Source organism: Phragmites australis, chromosome 3, assembly GCF_958298935.1.
Source record: "Phragmites australis chromosome 3, lpPhrAust1.1, whole genome shotgun sequence".
Classification (NCBI taxonomy): Eukaryota; Viridiplantae; Streptophyta; class Magnoliopsida; order Poales; family Poaceae; genus Phragmites; species Phragmites australis.
Genome location: NC_084923.1, coordinates 31,059,320 through 31,076,329, shown reverse-complemented (window position 1 = coordinate 31,076,329; position 17,010 = coordinate 31,059,320).

The window sequence follows — 17,010 nt, the reverse complement described above, 5'->3', positions numbered from 1 at the left end:
CCTTGACTCTAGCCTCGATACTTTCCCTACCCTCCTTCGACTCATTCATGTACCACGCATGAAATTTCCGAAGTAGATATGTCAGTTTGGCCCACTCGTCCAGCGCGACCAACAGTTCGCCCAGCTTAAATTGCCATCTCTTGGCTGCTTTGGGTGCCATGGACTCGTTAAAAAATTGCTCTCTTGTCATATTGGCATCCTTAAGGAATCTTTCTAGTTGTTGTTCTTTCCGTACCTGGTAGATAGAAGCCTACCTCAAGGATTTCTTTCCTTTGATACGCTCGTAGTCTGATTAACGCTTAGCCACAGCAGGTTCGCACACCGTCAAGAGAAACTTTTTTGTTTCTGCAGTGAGTGGTTTTTTCTTCTCAGGCTCTCGCTTTTTAAATAATTTCTTGACTTTGGCGTTCATTATCGCTCTGTTTTCCTCTGCAGTTCTTTCGTAAGGCAACTTCTCAGGTGCTGCCACCTTCTTAGACTGAGAGCGTGTTGCTAACTTCGGAGGAGGAGTTGGCAATTTTGGTGGAACTATTGCTGACTTCGGCGGAGGAGGAGTCAGCTCTCTTGGAGGCACTGGTGCTGACTTCGGAGGGGGAGGTGTTGGCTCCCTTGGTGGTACTGTTGCTGACATTGGAGGGGGAGGAGTTGACTCTCTTATTGGTGACTTGCGTGGGGGAGGAGTCGGCTCTCTTCTCGGTGACGATGGAAGTGGCGGCGACAATGGAGGAGTTGGATCTCTTCCTGGTGATGGTGGCACTGGCGGTGATCGTGGAGGAGTTGGATCTCTTCTGTGTGCTGGGTCTGACTCCGCATCAGATGACTCATCTGTCTCATCTTCAAACAATATGTAGCACTTGTGCCACAGAATGAAGCCACCCACGTTTGATCCGAGCCTCTTGGAACCCGTCTCTCTGGGGTAATCCATGTCAAGCTTACGGTACGGCTTCCGCACGGAGTCCACGTGGACCTTAGCGTATCCCTGTGGTATCGGGAGATCGTTGAAGAGAGCGCCTTCGACGCATTGGTTGACCTCCCCCATAGCCACTGTGATGGTAATGTTCATGGTGGGCATGACAAGCTTGCACACCTTGCTTTCTGTGATGTTGTCCATGGGGAAACGGGCTAATTCTTCTTCTCCAAACCCCGCGGACGCGCAGCTACTCCGACGACCACCAGGGCTCACAACATTTTCTTCGCCTTGCTGCTGCCTGATTCTTTGCTGAAATGATTCTATGATTTCTCTGATTTTGGCGTCTGTCATCTGACGCTCTTGCACAAGTTCTTGTTGCACTAAAGCCAGCAGCTCTTCCAGCTCTTCTCTCCTTCTCTTCCGACTCCTATAACTTTCGGTGGATTCTGGGAATCCCTCTTTCCAGGGCACCACACCCTTGCCTCTGGTGCGACCTGGGTGCTCCTTGGTTCCCAGTGCCAAGGTTAGCTAGTCGTTCTCCCTATCAGGTCTGAAAGAGCCTTGGGAATACTGGGCGTGGGCATCTGCAATTCTCTGCATCACTTCATGTATGTGACTGCGACATGGTCCCTCACCAGACACCCAATTGCTATCTTGTACGGGCCCAGAACAACTTTTGGTCTCGTGGGCTCCCCGACTGCATTGACCTATGCGATGATGAAACGTCCATCGGTTATCCTGCTGGGACCTTGTCCACTCCTCTCTTCTCTTCTCATCTTGTCACCCTCCGGAGCATTAGCATCAGGAGCAATCTGACCCTCTGGTGCATCACCTTCGGCCATGCCCTACGCAGCCTCAGCGGCTGTCTCCAACTCAAACCGTTCCATGTTCAAGTACAACCTCGGGCTACCGCCCCCTGTCTGGTCCGGCTCAAGCGCCGCCTCCTCGTTCGCTATTCACCCTAGCGTCGCCTCCTCGTTCGCTTCAGTCACCCGAGCCCCGACTCGCCACCGCCTCCTCCCAATGCCACCTCGACGTGCCGCCGCCTCCTCCTGACGCCGCCCCGACGCGCCGCCGCCTCCTCCCGACGCCGATTCGTCCCTGGAGTCCTCGCCACCATCACCCACCACGGAGGAGGAGCCGCCGCCACCCCTGACGCCGAGGACCACCTCTCCTGCTCTCCTCCATCCCCTTCAAGCCCAACGGGTAAGCACCATCCCGTCCTCCCCATTGAAACCCTAGTTACCTCCCATCTCGGTGATTGCATGATTTCGGTGATTGCGTGATTTCTTCTTGCACTACCTTCTCCGCCTTTGAATGTGTGCTGATGATGCTTGCTTATGATAAAGTTATGACATGATTTTGTTATGATAAAGTGATTCTTCAATCTAGATCACACAACAAAAAAGTTATGACATGATTTTGTTTTAGAAGAACCCACAAAGTAGAAGTAATAACATTTTACCTGTTCAAGAAGGGGCATCTTCTCCAAAGATGGTTTTCTCCTCAAAAGATATTGAACACGTGCTAGAGCCTCAAAGCCAAGAGATACTTTACTTTTCTCAAAGCTAGCTTTTGCAATAGAGCATTGCAACAGAATGCATGAAACCAATGAAATTGTACCAAACAGGTCCATGAAAATTCCGCCGTGCAGTTTTTTTTAAAAAAAATAAATCTTGTTTTGTTCTCACCTCAGCTAATGCCATTGCAAGAAGCACGTCATGAACATAAGGTTTAGAATCAGGGCGTCATAGAGCTGCCTGACTGATATCCAAAACTAGCTTCTCTTCTCCGACCTGCAACAACACTTCAGCATCTTACATTGACAACAAACAAATAGACCAGCACACAATGGTAAGCCAACAAGGCACATATATCTTTGATAATTGAGGTCCTATGATATCTTTCGTGCTTGGGCTTTCAAAGCTCACGGTGTGTGCTCAATGTTTTGATGAGAAGTGTCTTTGTTACACAGTACCTCCTGCAAAACACACAGAACTGCAATTTAGTACTGCACTAATATATTTGCATTTGTGAATGAATTATTATTTTTTAACTGAAAGCGAGTGGCTATTTAGAAAAACAACCTGCAGTATATAGGGTGGATATTCCAAAATGGCGAGTTCTTGAAGGTTAAATTAGTATGACGTAAATTTTGATTTTGTTGGCACTTGATCAAAACATTTTTCTCCTTGTCCATATTCTAGAATCATGAAACTAGGTTCGTTTTACTGAATATTCATCTCTGTGCTTACACGTCCAAATAGAATTCTGATCTCTGTGCTTTGTATATATAGCTTTGTCATTGATTCTAATATGTGCCTTTCATTTGAATATATAGCTCTGTATATATAGCAAGTCATTGATTCTAATATGTGCATTTCATTTGAATATATAGCTTTGTATATATAGCTTTGTCATTGATTCTAATATGTGCCTTTCATTTGAATATATAGCTTTGTATATATAGCTTTGAATATAGCTTTGTATATATAGCTTTGTCATAATTTGGTATGTCATATGTGTTTTCCTATCCGTTTTGGATGGTTGTAGAACAATGACTAATGGTTGGGCGTGGAAATCGAAAAGATCAATGATATAGTTGTAGACCTAAGGAAGATGGCTAACGAAAGCTTAGATCCCTGTTCGTGCAAGTGCTCCATGGATGCGAACCGGCTTGTACTCCAACTTGAGGAGGTAGTGAGCAGGTTTCAGAAGTTGTCCATTCAATCGGCCGAGGTGCTGGACCGTCAAGATGTTGGCCACCTTGAGGGCGATGATGTGGATTCTAGTGTGGACCCGAATGATGTGGTTACTTATGACTACATTGAGGGGCATGATGTTGGCCACATTGAGGGCGATGAGTACTGGTGGTTGCCGAGTGATGATAGCGACGAGTAGTTTGAATGTATAATACTTGTATGGACCTGATTATTATGTGTTCTGTACTCTGGCCATGAACACTTGCATAACTGAAACTGATGTATGTGTACTTATGGACCTGATCAATATGTTGTACTTTTGCATTTCTGTGTGCCCTTTCATTTTACGTCCCTTTCTCCTCATTTCTTCTATGTTCCAGTATAGCATTCGGTTTTAGATTATCTCTAAATCAAGTGCTTCTTGTGTCTAAAATGTTGATGTAGGAATGACACGTACAAAACCCAACCGTCATGCACGACCCCGTCCCTTCCCCCCTCCAATACAAGGTCCATCAGGTCCGGCTCCAACCTCAATACATGATGAGCCTGCAAACATGGAGCCGGACCAGACAGGGGGCGGTAGCCCGAGGTTGTACTTGAACATGGAACGGTTTGAGTTGGAGAAAGCCACTGAGGCTGCGCAGGGCACGACCGAAGGTGATACACCGGACGGTCAAATCGACCCTGATGCTGATGCTCCGGAGGGTGACGAGATGACAGGAGGAGACGAGGTCCCAGCAGGATGCCCGAGGGATATTTCATCATCACGGAGGTCAATGCAGTCGGGGAGCCCACGAGACCAAAAGTTGTTCTGGACCATACAAGACAGCAATCGGGTGTCTGGTGAGGGACCATGTCGCAGCCACATACAAGAAGTGATGCAAAAAATTGCAGATGCCCATGCTCAGTCTTCCCAAGGCTCTTTTAGGCTGGATAGGGAGAACGACCAGCTAACCTTGGTATTGGGAACCAAGGAGCACCCAGGTCGTACCAGAGGCAAGGGTGTGGCGCCCTGGAAAGAGAGATTCCCAGAATCCGTCGAAAGTTATAGGAGTCGGAAGAGAAGGAGAGAAGAGCTGGAAGAGCTGCTGGCTGTAGTGCGACAAGAACTTGTGCAAGAGCGTCAGATGACAGACGTCAAAATCAGACAAATCAAAGAATCATTTCAGCAAGGAATCAGGCAGCAGCAAGGCAAAGAAAATGTTGTGAGCCCTGACGGTTGTCAGAGCAGCTGCGCATCCGTAGGGTTTGGAGAAGAAGAATTAGCCTGTTTTCCCATGGACGACATCACAGAAAGCAAGGTGTGCAAGCTTGTCGTGCCCACCATGAACATTACCATCACGGTGGCTATGGGGCAGGTCCACCAATGCATCGAAGGGGCTCTCTTCAACGATCTCCCGATACCACGGGGATACGCTAAGGTCCACGTGGACTCCGTGCGAAAGCCGTACCATAAGCTTGAAATGGATTACCCCGGAGAGAGACGGGTTCCAAGAGGCTCGGATCAAATGTGGGTGGCTTCATTCTGTGGCACAAGCACTACATATTATTTGAAGATGAGATAGACGAGTCGTCTGATGCGCAGTCGGACCCAGCACACAGAAGAGATCCAACTCCTCCACGGTCGCCGCCAGTGCCACCGCCACCAGGAAGAGATCCAACTCCTCCACTGTCACCGCCACTGCCACCGTCACTGAGAAGAGAGCCGACTCCTCCCCCACGCAAGTCGCCAACAAGAGAATCAACTCCCCCCCTCCAAAGTCAGCAACAGTGTCACCAAGGGAGCCAACACCTCCCCCTCCGAAGTCAGCACCAGTGCCTCCAAGAGAGCCGACTCCTCCTCCTCCGAAGTCAGCAACAGTGCCACCAAAATTGCCAACTCCTCCTCCGAAGTTGGCAACACGCTCTCAGTCTAAGAAGGTGGCAGCACCTGAGAAGTTGCCTTATGAAAGAACTGCAGAGAAAAACAGAGCGATAGTGAACGCCGAAGTCAAGAAATTATTTAAAAAGCGAGAGCCTAAGAAGAAAAAACCAATCACTGCAGAAACAAAAAGGTTTCTCTTGACGCTGCGCGAACCTGCTGTGGCTAAGCGTCAATCAGACTACAAGCGTATCAAAGGAAAGAAATCCTTGAGGCAGGCTTCTATCGACCAGGTACGGGAAGAACAACAACTAGAAAGATTCCTTAAAAATGCCAATACGACAAGAGAGAAATTTTTTAACGAGTTCGTGGCACCCAAAGCAGCCGAGAGATGGCAATTTAAGCTGGGCGAACTGTTGGTCGTGCCGGACGAGTGGGCCAAACTGACATATCAACTTCGGAAATTTCATGCGTGGTACATGAATGAGTCGAAGGAGGTTAGGGAAAGTTTCGAGGCCAGAGTCAAGGAAAAAGATCTCCTCCATGGGGACGACAGTATTTTTATATTTTTTGAGGAAATGTATTGACTGTACCAGCATGATTCCCTCGACGTGTTTATCTTGAGTTGTTGGACTCTGTAAGTGTCGTATACATATAATTCACAATATATATTTCTGTACCATTGTATTGAATCTCTTAACTTATTCCTTGTGTAGAATGGAGGTACAAAGATGCAGGAAGGAGTGCATCATGCATGTGGGATTCATCGACCCACATCTTGTCAACTCGATAATGATGAAATCTGCCGACCTAAAAAAACCGAGGACTATGTATTGAAGTGTCTTCTGGAGCTATAATTGAAGAAATACATATTTTTACCCTACCGCTGGGGGTACGTGTTTTTACTCTTTTTGAGCAATACATCGTTAGAAATTAGGACCAACTAACCTATGGTGACCTATGTGCAGTTTTCACTGGATCCTCCTTGTCATCCAGTCAGATATTAGCAAGATCTTTATTTTTGACTCACAAAATAATCCGAAAGAAACCTACCAACCCGTCATTGACTTGCTACAAAGGTAAAAACCGACCATTTCGTTACTGCTCTTGTAATATTTGATTTGATTGAATCTAAGTATACTTACGGTAATAATCACACACATACAGAGTGTACCCGCGATACACCAAGAAGAGCATTAGATACAGGCCATACACGAAAGAATGGACAGTCCGACATGGCTTTCCTTGTAGGAAGCAGGGTACGGGCAATAATTTATATGGTTTTTATGTAATGAAATTCATGCACAGCTTCAACAGAGAGGATTCGATCCTGCCGAAAGATCCTGAGATAGGCGGTATACATATTGATGACTAATTTTCAGGTTCGATACGCCAAAATCATATGTACTGATTTCTTCAATTCTTGAAATTATAGATCCTCGAGCTGTCCAAAGAATGTCTCATGCCTCATGAAATCAACGCACTTTAAGAACAACTTGTCGGATTCATCAATGACAAAATCATCAATCCAACCGGCGAGTTCCATAAAATTGGATCATCTTTCTTGTTACCTTCAACCCATAAGAAAGGGCAGAGTTCAGACCCATCGGTTCACAAGAAATCTTAAACTCCATAAGATTATTGTAATGAAACTTGATAAGTATGCGGTGTATATATATATTGTGACGAGACTTTATGTTTTATAAATAAAATTTATATATGCTTGTGTATATATGTTGTGATGAAACTTGATATGTATGCGTGTCTATTGCCGGCAACGTCCAAAATTTGAAAATGGCACGGTACTGGCGGCAACCGCCATGTTTTAAAAAAAGGCGAGAAACACCTATCAGTGCCGATTCTCACCTCGAACTGGCACTGATAGTGATTTTCAGTGCCGGTTCCATACTCGGCACTGATAGTCACTGACTATCAGTGCTGATTAATCAGTGCCGGTTCAGAAACCGACATTGATCACCTGTACTGCAGTAGTGTCCATCGCTGCCTTACGCTATCTCGTCTAGCTCGTTAGATACTAGAACCTCCAGTCGATCAAGCTTTGCAGCAACACCTCTACGTTGATTATTCTGTCTTGCCGCTCACACGTGCATGGCCCATGCATACATACATCTCTATGGGTAAAACACGTGTATCCTATAGTTGTTGACGGAACAAACCGGTGGTCGAGCTCCTCCCTGGAGGTGGTGCTACAGCCATCTACCATACCGGGGGCTGAGCTTGTCGCTGAAGGACGAGCTCCTCGTTGAAGGTGATGCTTCGGCCATATTCTATGCCGGAGGTAGGTCGAGCTCCTTGCCGGGGGCGATGCTCCGACTATCTACCTCGCCAGAGGCCGAGCTCCTCACCGGGGGTGGAGCTCTGGCCGTCTACCATGCCGAGGGCCTAGTTCCTCGCTAGAGACCTCGCTCCAACCGCCCACCTTGACAGAGGCCGTGCTCCGGCTGTTACCCTCCGCGCTCGTCGGTCGAGGAACCCTGCCTTCTCACGGAGGAGCTTGACCGAACTAGCCTGCCCCTACACACCGTGAGGTACGCTAGTTCTTGCTAGTCGCTCAAGAATGATAGCTTGTGCCCGTATACGTCTGGTAGTTCAGTCCATACCGTCTCTGATCTCCCGCGTACTCGCCGGCCCCAGGGCAGTGCTCCCACGTGTGAACACGCAAGGGCCGCAGTGCCTGCGGTTTGGGCTGGCTAGCTGTACGCACACGGACCAATATGCAGTAGCTGCACAGTTCACCTTTTTAGCATACAGCTCCATCACCTTTCATAGTAGCAATACGAGTTAGCATCTCGAGTTGCCTAAGGCATGAGAAAAGAAAGGTAATGAACAGATCAAAAGCAAAATCCAGTAGCTAGATACAAATAAGTTATTATCTAGATTTCCAACGGCTTTAAACTACCGCCTAGTATATCACAGCATACTAACACATACAGAAGCAGGAGCTGCTTTGGCTGGCAAGTCGCTTCGATGGTATTTTTTACACACAACAGGTTGCGGCTGGAACATGCCACTCCTGGTTTTGGAAATATGCATGTGGCTCTTGCTTTCTGTGATACGTATGCATGCAAGCACAGCCTTCCCTATTTTCTATGTGCAGGAAGCAGGACATTGAGTGGGCTTTAAAATCAGGAGTGGCTGAGACCCGGCTTCACATCCGGGCACGTGCGGGTCCCTCTGGCCTCGCCGGCCCCATCTCTGGCCTAGTAGGCCTCCGGTTGTACATGCCTGAGTAAGCGCACCTGAGCTCCCACGAACCACCAGGTACGTCCCACTGCTGTCATCTTAAGATCAGCATAGTTGGTTACATTCGACCCTTATATGGCGTTTTACTGCAAATTAGCTATTCGTTGATAACAGTACATACAAGATTTAAGTTATGTCTTAGTTTGGCATATGCTAAGAATAGCCATCCAACCTACTTATAACTCATGCTGCAATTAGCTAGTCGTAGACAAAAGTAAACATCAAAACTCAAGTTATACCTTAGTTTAGGATGTGCTAAGAATAGCTGTCTGATCTAGTCATAACTTATGCTACAACTAGCTATTCGTTGACAAAAGTAGACTGTTAAACATATGGTATATTTCTGTTCGACAGTAAACAACAAAACTTAGGTTATATCTCTATTCAAACAGTAGACAATAAACCTAAGTTATACCTTTGCTCAAATAGTGCATAGACATCAAAAACCTAAGCACACGGAGATGTCTTAAGAAAACCCTCCAGCATCTTGAACACGATAGCCTCCGAACCGGAGAGGTATGGACCTGCTGGTATCTTTAATGCATAGCCTCCATGCCGGCGAGGTGTGAACCCTCCCCATGTGGGAGAGGTGTAGACCCTCTAGCATCTTGAAGGCATAGCCTCCATGCCAAAGATGCATGGACCCTCTGACATCTTTAAGGCACAGCCTCCGTGCCACTGAGCCATGAACCCTCCGTCATCTTGAAGGTATAGCCTCGGTGCCGAAGATGTATGGACCCATCGGTATCTTGAAGGCATATCATTCGTGCCGCTGAGCCATGAACCCTCCAGCATCTTGAAGGTATAGCCTCCGTGCTGGAGATGTATGGACCCACCAACAACTTGAAGGCATAGCCTTTGTGCCGCTGAGCCATGAACCCTCCGACGTCTTTAAGACCTAACCTACGTGTCGGAGATGTATGAACCCACCGGCATCTTGAAGGCATAGCCTCTGTGGCGGCGATGTGTGAACCCTCCCATGTGGGAGAGGTATGGACCCCCTGGTAACTCGAAGGCACATGTCGAATACCATTGAGGTCGCATCAAACTAAAAGGCAACAAAGAATTCAGCTTTGCTCACACCCAACTCGACCAAGCACCCCTAAAAAATTGCTCCCTCCAGCCGCTAGTGGCCGCATGATGCGAAGGCGTCGGCAAAAGGGAGACAGCCAAAGCGTTGGTATGACCAATATTGTAAGGCAAAATGTGAAGTCAGTATATATCATACATACATGCATACATACATACCTATGTATATATACATATACTTACATGTGGTATAACCGCCTTAGAAGCTTCCCTGCCTTAGCTAAAGCCATGACGATAGAGCTAATAGAACACACCCTCCGCCAGCTCATGGTTGAAAAGCGCGAGGGGGGCCAGGGGTCAGCAAGCCAAAAGGCCCAATCGATCCTGCACATGTTGCAAAAATTCACTAGCTCCAAAAGACTAGATGGATCCTGCACAGGTTGTCTTGCACAAGTTGCAGAATTTCACTAACTCTATGAAAACACATTATTGTCAAAGAATTGAAGGACTGGTGCGAGAATCAAGATCGACCCGGTCTTCGGCTACCACCGCGGTGAGCTCTAGATGGCCTGACTTCTGATGAGCCCGCTGTGCTCACTGTTGAAGGGGTGGCAGACTGCCTCCCTCAGTCTCGCCATTGACTCCACCTCCGGCTCCACCGCTGAGGAGGTGGTGGACTGCCCCCTTAGCCTCGTTGTCAGCTCCATGTTCAGCTATCGCTAGGGGGCTTGCGGACCACCTCCCTCGACACTACCTTCCTCAGCCTCACCGTTGACTCCACCTCCAGCATCCGGTACTGAGAAGGTAGCGGACTGCCCCCCTCTACTACATCATCGACTCCGTCTCCAGCTCGCACCGCTATACTTCGTACGGCCCTGCCTCTATCTAGCCTCGCTACGTCCATCGTAGAGGGGGTAGCAGACTGCCCCCTCGGCCCCATCGTCGACTCCATCTCCGGCTCACGCCGCTAGGCTCTGGACAGTCCTGCCTCTGTCAAGGCTCGTCGCGTCCACCACTGAAGGGGTAGCAAACTGCCCCCCTTTACCGTGTCGTTGACTTCATCTCCAGCTCATGCTGCTAGGCCCCGGACGGCCTTGCCTCTGTCAAGCCTCGCCGCATCCACCACTGAGGAGGTAGCAGACTGCCCCCCTCAGCCATGTCGTCAACTCTGTTTCTGGTTCACACCATCAGGCTCTGGATTGCCCTACCTTTGTCAAGCCTCGTCGTGGTTCACCATCGAAGGGGTAGCAGACTGCCCCTTTTGGCCACGTCATCAACTCCATCTCCGGCTCACACTGCTAGGCTCGGAATGGCCCTACCTCTATCAAGCCTTGCCGCATCCGCCGCTGAGGGGGTAGCAGACTCCCCCTGGCCGCGTCATCGACTCTGTCTCCGCCTCACACCGCAATGCTCCAAACGGCCTTGCCTCTGTCGATCCTTGCTGTGTCCGCCGCTGAAGGGGTAGCAGATTGCCCCCTCAGCTGTGTCATCAAATCCATCCATGGCTCATGCTGTCAGGCTTTGGACGGCCCTACCTCCATCAAGTCTCGCCTCTTCCACAACTAAGGGGGCAATGGACTGCCCCATCGGCCGCGTTGTTGACTCCGTCTCCAGCTCACGTTGCGAGGCTTCAGACAACCTTTCCTCTATCAAGCCTTGCCACATCCACCACTAAGGGGGAAGGAGACTGCCCTCCTCGGCCTCGTTATCGACTCCGCCTCCAGCTTCCACTGTTGAGGGCTCCGAACGGCTCTACCTTCGTCACGCCCCTCAGCCTCACCTTCGACTTCGTCTCTGGCTCCACCACGATGCTCCGGCTAGCCTCGCCTCCATCGAGCATCGTCACGGGGCTCCATACCAGCTTACCTCCATCGAACCTTGCCACCGCCACTTGCAGCCATCGCTAAGCAGTTCCACAAGGACGAAAAGTTGTTCAGGATATGCTGAATCTAAGGTAGGGGCTCTTCCTGCTCTTGCCTCTCTGGCTGCCCTAACCACCTACGCTCCACCATCCATTCTAAGTTTAGGGACCTAGGCAACTTTGGACCTAAGGGCCGGCACCGTTACCTTTCGGAATGGGGGATCCCCATTAGTAGGCCGCATATGTTTCTACCTTCAAAGCAAAAACCGGAGCTAGTTCTCTATTCATTTGCTCACACCTCGGAACCTCAGAGCCAGCGGATGAGGGGTACTAGGGGGAACGCCTCAGCCTAGAGATATTTAAATAACGCACTATGGTATTACTATAGTGGTCATAGTGTCTTAGCCATCATACGGTATGTAAAAAGGTAAAATACCTAAAATACCCCTCCATGCACGTGATTGTAACATAGTTTCTTTAAAGCAAGCTGATAATTTTCTCTTTTTCTTCTCTCTATAAATAAGTCCTTAAAAAATAGAAAAAGACCCCACAGGTTTTTCCATGACACAGATCACGTTTATCTATGCTCTCTTCTTCGAGCTTACAGATTCTTCTCTAAGCTTACAGATCACGTTCTTCTCTAAAAAAAGGTTCTCAACGTATTTATTCAGAAAAGACATTTTTCTTGTAGAACAGTTAGTGATCCAGACGTAAAAAAACGGCTGCAGGGAGTCGAATACAGCCCCATCCTTCTAAGGCTTCTGCAGGAACCGGGCCGGGGTTCGGGCCCCGGTCGGTCAGCTCCTTAACTCAACTTGACCTTGACCCCCCACACACAAACTGAATAGCTGTCCACTGCAGACATGTACGTACTAGTTGGCCCACATCGATAAGTGTATGAGGCCACAAAGGCATCAATTCGTACACACCAGTCTGCCACGTCTATCATCGTTTGCTTCATCCCACGTTGAGTCATGCTTGCATCCCTGATGAAAAACAAGCATGACACAAGAATCTTATGAACCCAGATTTGTATTATTGTGTACCTATACCTAGTACTACTGCTACATGTCTACTTTCAATTATTATAACCAGGATTACATTACAACCCGGATTTGATTCCTCATCTGAAAGTAGCTATATGGGCAAGACACTACTACAGAAATAATCATCTGCGCCCTCTCTTCACAGTCAATTATAAAATAACCGACAGTGGTAACATATTACTGCCGGTTCCAAAGCTCTATGCGCATATAAAAAATCGAGATAGTAAGAACCGATAGTGATAGTGATTAATATTCATAGTTAGAAATACGAACTAACAATGATATTTAAATTATCACTATCAGTTCGTAGCTAGACTGATAATAATGTTAGTTCATCAAAAGATGTGACTTTAATAATCATTAATAATAACTATTACCGCTGGTTATATTTAAGAACCAATAGTGATATACAAGAATCCGTACATCTTCATACGCGCTACTTCTCGACTTCACGCGCCCACCTGCTCAGCTTCTCCCAGCGCCTTTAAATGTTGCTCTCACACTTGATCGCAACTCTCATACTTGATCATCTCGCTCTCATCCTCTCCCCTTCCACAGCCACCGCCACCGCGTGATGGATCTGCTGCCGCTGAATCCACTACCACCATCTCGACCACTCCTTCCACACCTGCACCATTGTCCAAGGAGGAGGAGGAGGAGGAGGCTCCACTAGCACGATCATCGGATGAGGTGTCGATGACCTCGGACTCAGGTGACTCAGCAGGATTCCCCTTCAAGGATGAGGTGTGGGACTTCTTTGTCAAAGAGGCGAAGGTGAAGAAGCCTCGGTTGAGCTCGAAGGAGGAACAAGAGGAGGAGGAAGCTGACGACGACTTCGGCGATGGCGACGATGCCATGAACGACGATAGCGACAGAGACGATGCCGTGAACGACGATGGCGATAATGAGGACAAGGACAAGGACAGCAATGACTTCTTCTTTGTCGTCGTGGCTGACAGCTGGTAGTCACATTAAGGTTTTTACGCGCATGGGTTTAGGGTTTTCTGCGTGTCGCTGTGCTTGATGTTAGCTTTTTGTGTATAGTAATTGAGTTAGTAAGTTAATTATAGATTAGTGTGATATAAATTCTAATATTATGGAGATTAGTAATATAAAGTTTGGTTAAATTATTGTTTAAATTTTTATTTTTTAGATTGAGTATCACTGTTAGTTCATAACCAGAATCAGTAGTGATAAGTATACATATCGGCAGAATAAGCTCAGTAACTGAGAACGATTTTACATATCGTTGCCGCTTATTTACTGCAAAAACTAGCAGTAATATAGTTTTTGAACCGGTAGTAACAACTTTTTTATTGCATGTGTTAGGATCAATAAATTATTACGGCCTGTATATCGGAAGATGCACGCAGCCGTGCTTTAGTTTTTCAACTAATGTGCCCTATATTTTGTATGTATTAGTTCAACCTAAGTTTATAAAACACCAATTGTTATTTTCAGACATGTCCCATGCATGTGGCCTTGGGGGCTCCATTAAAAAAAAGCATATTATAAGAAGAAAAAACAAAGCGTTTGGTGACTAAAATTTTTGGATCGATGTGATCGTTATATATGCTCCAATGCACATTGCTTTTGACTGGGTCCCCTAGATATATATAGGTTACTTATACCATGACCAAAGCTTGCAGAGAAGAAGAAAATGACAAGATGTGACAGCCTCCAAGTATCACAAGTTGGGAAAATAGAAAGAAATTACTTTTTTATTGTGGTATTAAGGTCCTATCCTAAACATTGCCACTGACTTTTGCAGCCCTCTCGTCCCGTGCCATCGTTCCGTCAGAGACATTTTTGTTTTTGCATTTTGACCATCTTCCGTCATGTCACATGTTCCGACTAGTTGACAATTCTATCTATATAGGACATGGGATCATCCAATAGAGTACAATGTATTCGTATGAACTCAGCAATTAATGCTTTCAGGCAAGTTAGATTATAGTTTCATGTCAGCAATATATATTTACATGTTGCACCACTTATATACTATTCATATATATACTTACAAGATTATTGACACCAGTTACAAGTCACGATCATGCACTTACAAGTCCATTTATATGCTATTTACAAAAGAGTCAACTATACTTACAATAGGAAGTCATTTTGGAATGTACCATAGATGACCTCCCGAAGGAAGAATCAAGTAGAAGAAAAGTCATTTTGGAACTTCTGGTGCACAAATGTGAAGGGCCTAGTACAATACACGTGGACCAATGAAGCTCAGCTGCATTGGCCGCTCAGTCGACTTTGTCCATCCTACAATTTGGCGGGAAGAAGATCAGAAGGAATTAGTTAGGTTAGAACTTATAAATGTACATTGACTGTCATATCTAAGAATATTTCAGAATTAGTTCTAGGGTAAGTAAAATATTCCTACAGATAATGAACACAATGTATTGATGATTGGGATGGTTGAGGTATGACTATAAATATCTTTAGTTAACTGATGTAATATTAAGAAACAAATATTAAACTCACTATTATTAGTCCGCCGTTTACTGTGTTACGATCGAAATCCAACAGTTATCTTATACATACATGTGACAACCCCCAACATGTCACATTTGAACGAATTGTTAATGGTCCTCTTTGTTAACGTGTTTCAATTTTGTCCTAGTGGGCCTTTCTATTGGCTTGCTTTTGTCCATGATGTGGATATTTTACATCTAGGGCTTCAATTTCTTTCGGGCTGTAAGATGACTGATTTGATGGCCCGTTTCTGTATATTTAAGTGATTTTGCGATTTCATTCAATATTAATATACACACTGGCTCAAGCATAACAACTTGAACATCAAGAGAAGAAATGAAGACAGAGGAGAAAGAAACTAAAGAAAATATATACAAGGATAGGAATAGGCGAATTTAAAAATTGAAGAGAGAGAGATAGAGAGAGGAGGATGAGGAGGAAAGAAAAAGAAAAGAAAAGAAAAGAGCATCGGGTGGGAGATCATGAAGCATAAGGTTTTCAGGGCGACTTACCACCGTCGATAACCAGCAGTCTCATTTCATTGAGATTCCAAAAATAAGTACAAGCTAGGTTTTAAGGCCTGGACCTTTATTAAAATTTGTTTTTGCAAAAAGAGTATCTTTTCTGGTCTATATTTTTGTATCCGGGTCTTCACTGTTTTGCACGAAAAAGTGATTTTTAAAAGAATTGCATTAAAAAGTACCATGCAATGTACGAGAACGATTTCTTCTCGATTAGAAGACGCACTTGCCTAAGACACACAAACCATCATAGGCATGCGCTTAAAACACTCAATACTCCACCACCCCATGAAAAAGCAGATTCCTATATTCGAGAACAAATTTAATTCCCTAGTTTAGGTACACAAAATGCATAAGATACACTCGTTTGTACAACTTCGTTACAACCATATGTTTTGAAGTCAGGAACCGCCCTTTGGGACCTCTACTGTATATTGAATGAAAAAGGTCTAGTAAATTGCCCGGATTTGGGATGCAGGGGAAGTTAAGTGCCCTTTTAGCAGAACTTTCAATGAGCATATGATGGATAGGTATGAACTAGTTTCTATTATTTCAAGTATTCAGTTATCAGAGGAAGATGATGCTTTGATTTGGCAGTATGAATCTAAGGGTCTTTATTCCACTTAGTCTTTGTATGCAGTTACAAACTTTAGAGGAGTGCTACCTGTTTACATCCCTTCCATTTGGAAAATTTGTGATCCACCTAGAGTACAATTGTTCTTATGGTTGCTTTCTCACAATAAGTTGATGACTAGCGATAACATGGAAAAAAAGAAATATGAATAAGCCAATTGACTGTATTTTCTGTTCTGAAATTGAAAGCATATCCACTTTTTTTTAAATGTTGTGTGGATAAATACATTTGGAAAGAGATGTTTCAATACTTTCGGTTAGATATGGGTAGAGATTATGAATCAATAGCTCGTTTTTGGATTGCAGACAAAAAAAAATTCTAGTGATAAATGCAGTAAATGCTGCAGTGTTGGCTGCATAACGTCTTTGTTTTTTAGAGATTGGATTGGACGAGTATCAAGGAAAGGGTTGCGACGTTTCCTGCAGAACATAACGAGTTGGCTGCCAATGTTGAAGGATACAAAGTCAGCAGAAATGGAGCGCTGTATCAAGTTCCTGGAGCATTCCATCAAGCAACCGCTAATGATTCAAAGCTGAGCAAGATTGTTGACGTGAAGACGAGTCTGAAGTGGTGTGCAAGTGAAGCCGAGCTGTAGTCTGATGAATTTCAAGCCAATTCTGTAATATGAAAAGTTGCAAGTACTTTGGTCTTATCTCTGTAGGAGTCGTATGAGATTATTGGTAGCTCTGAAGGGG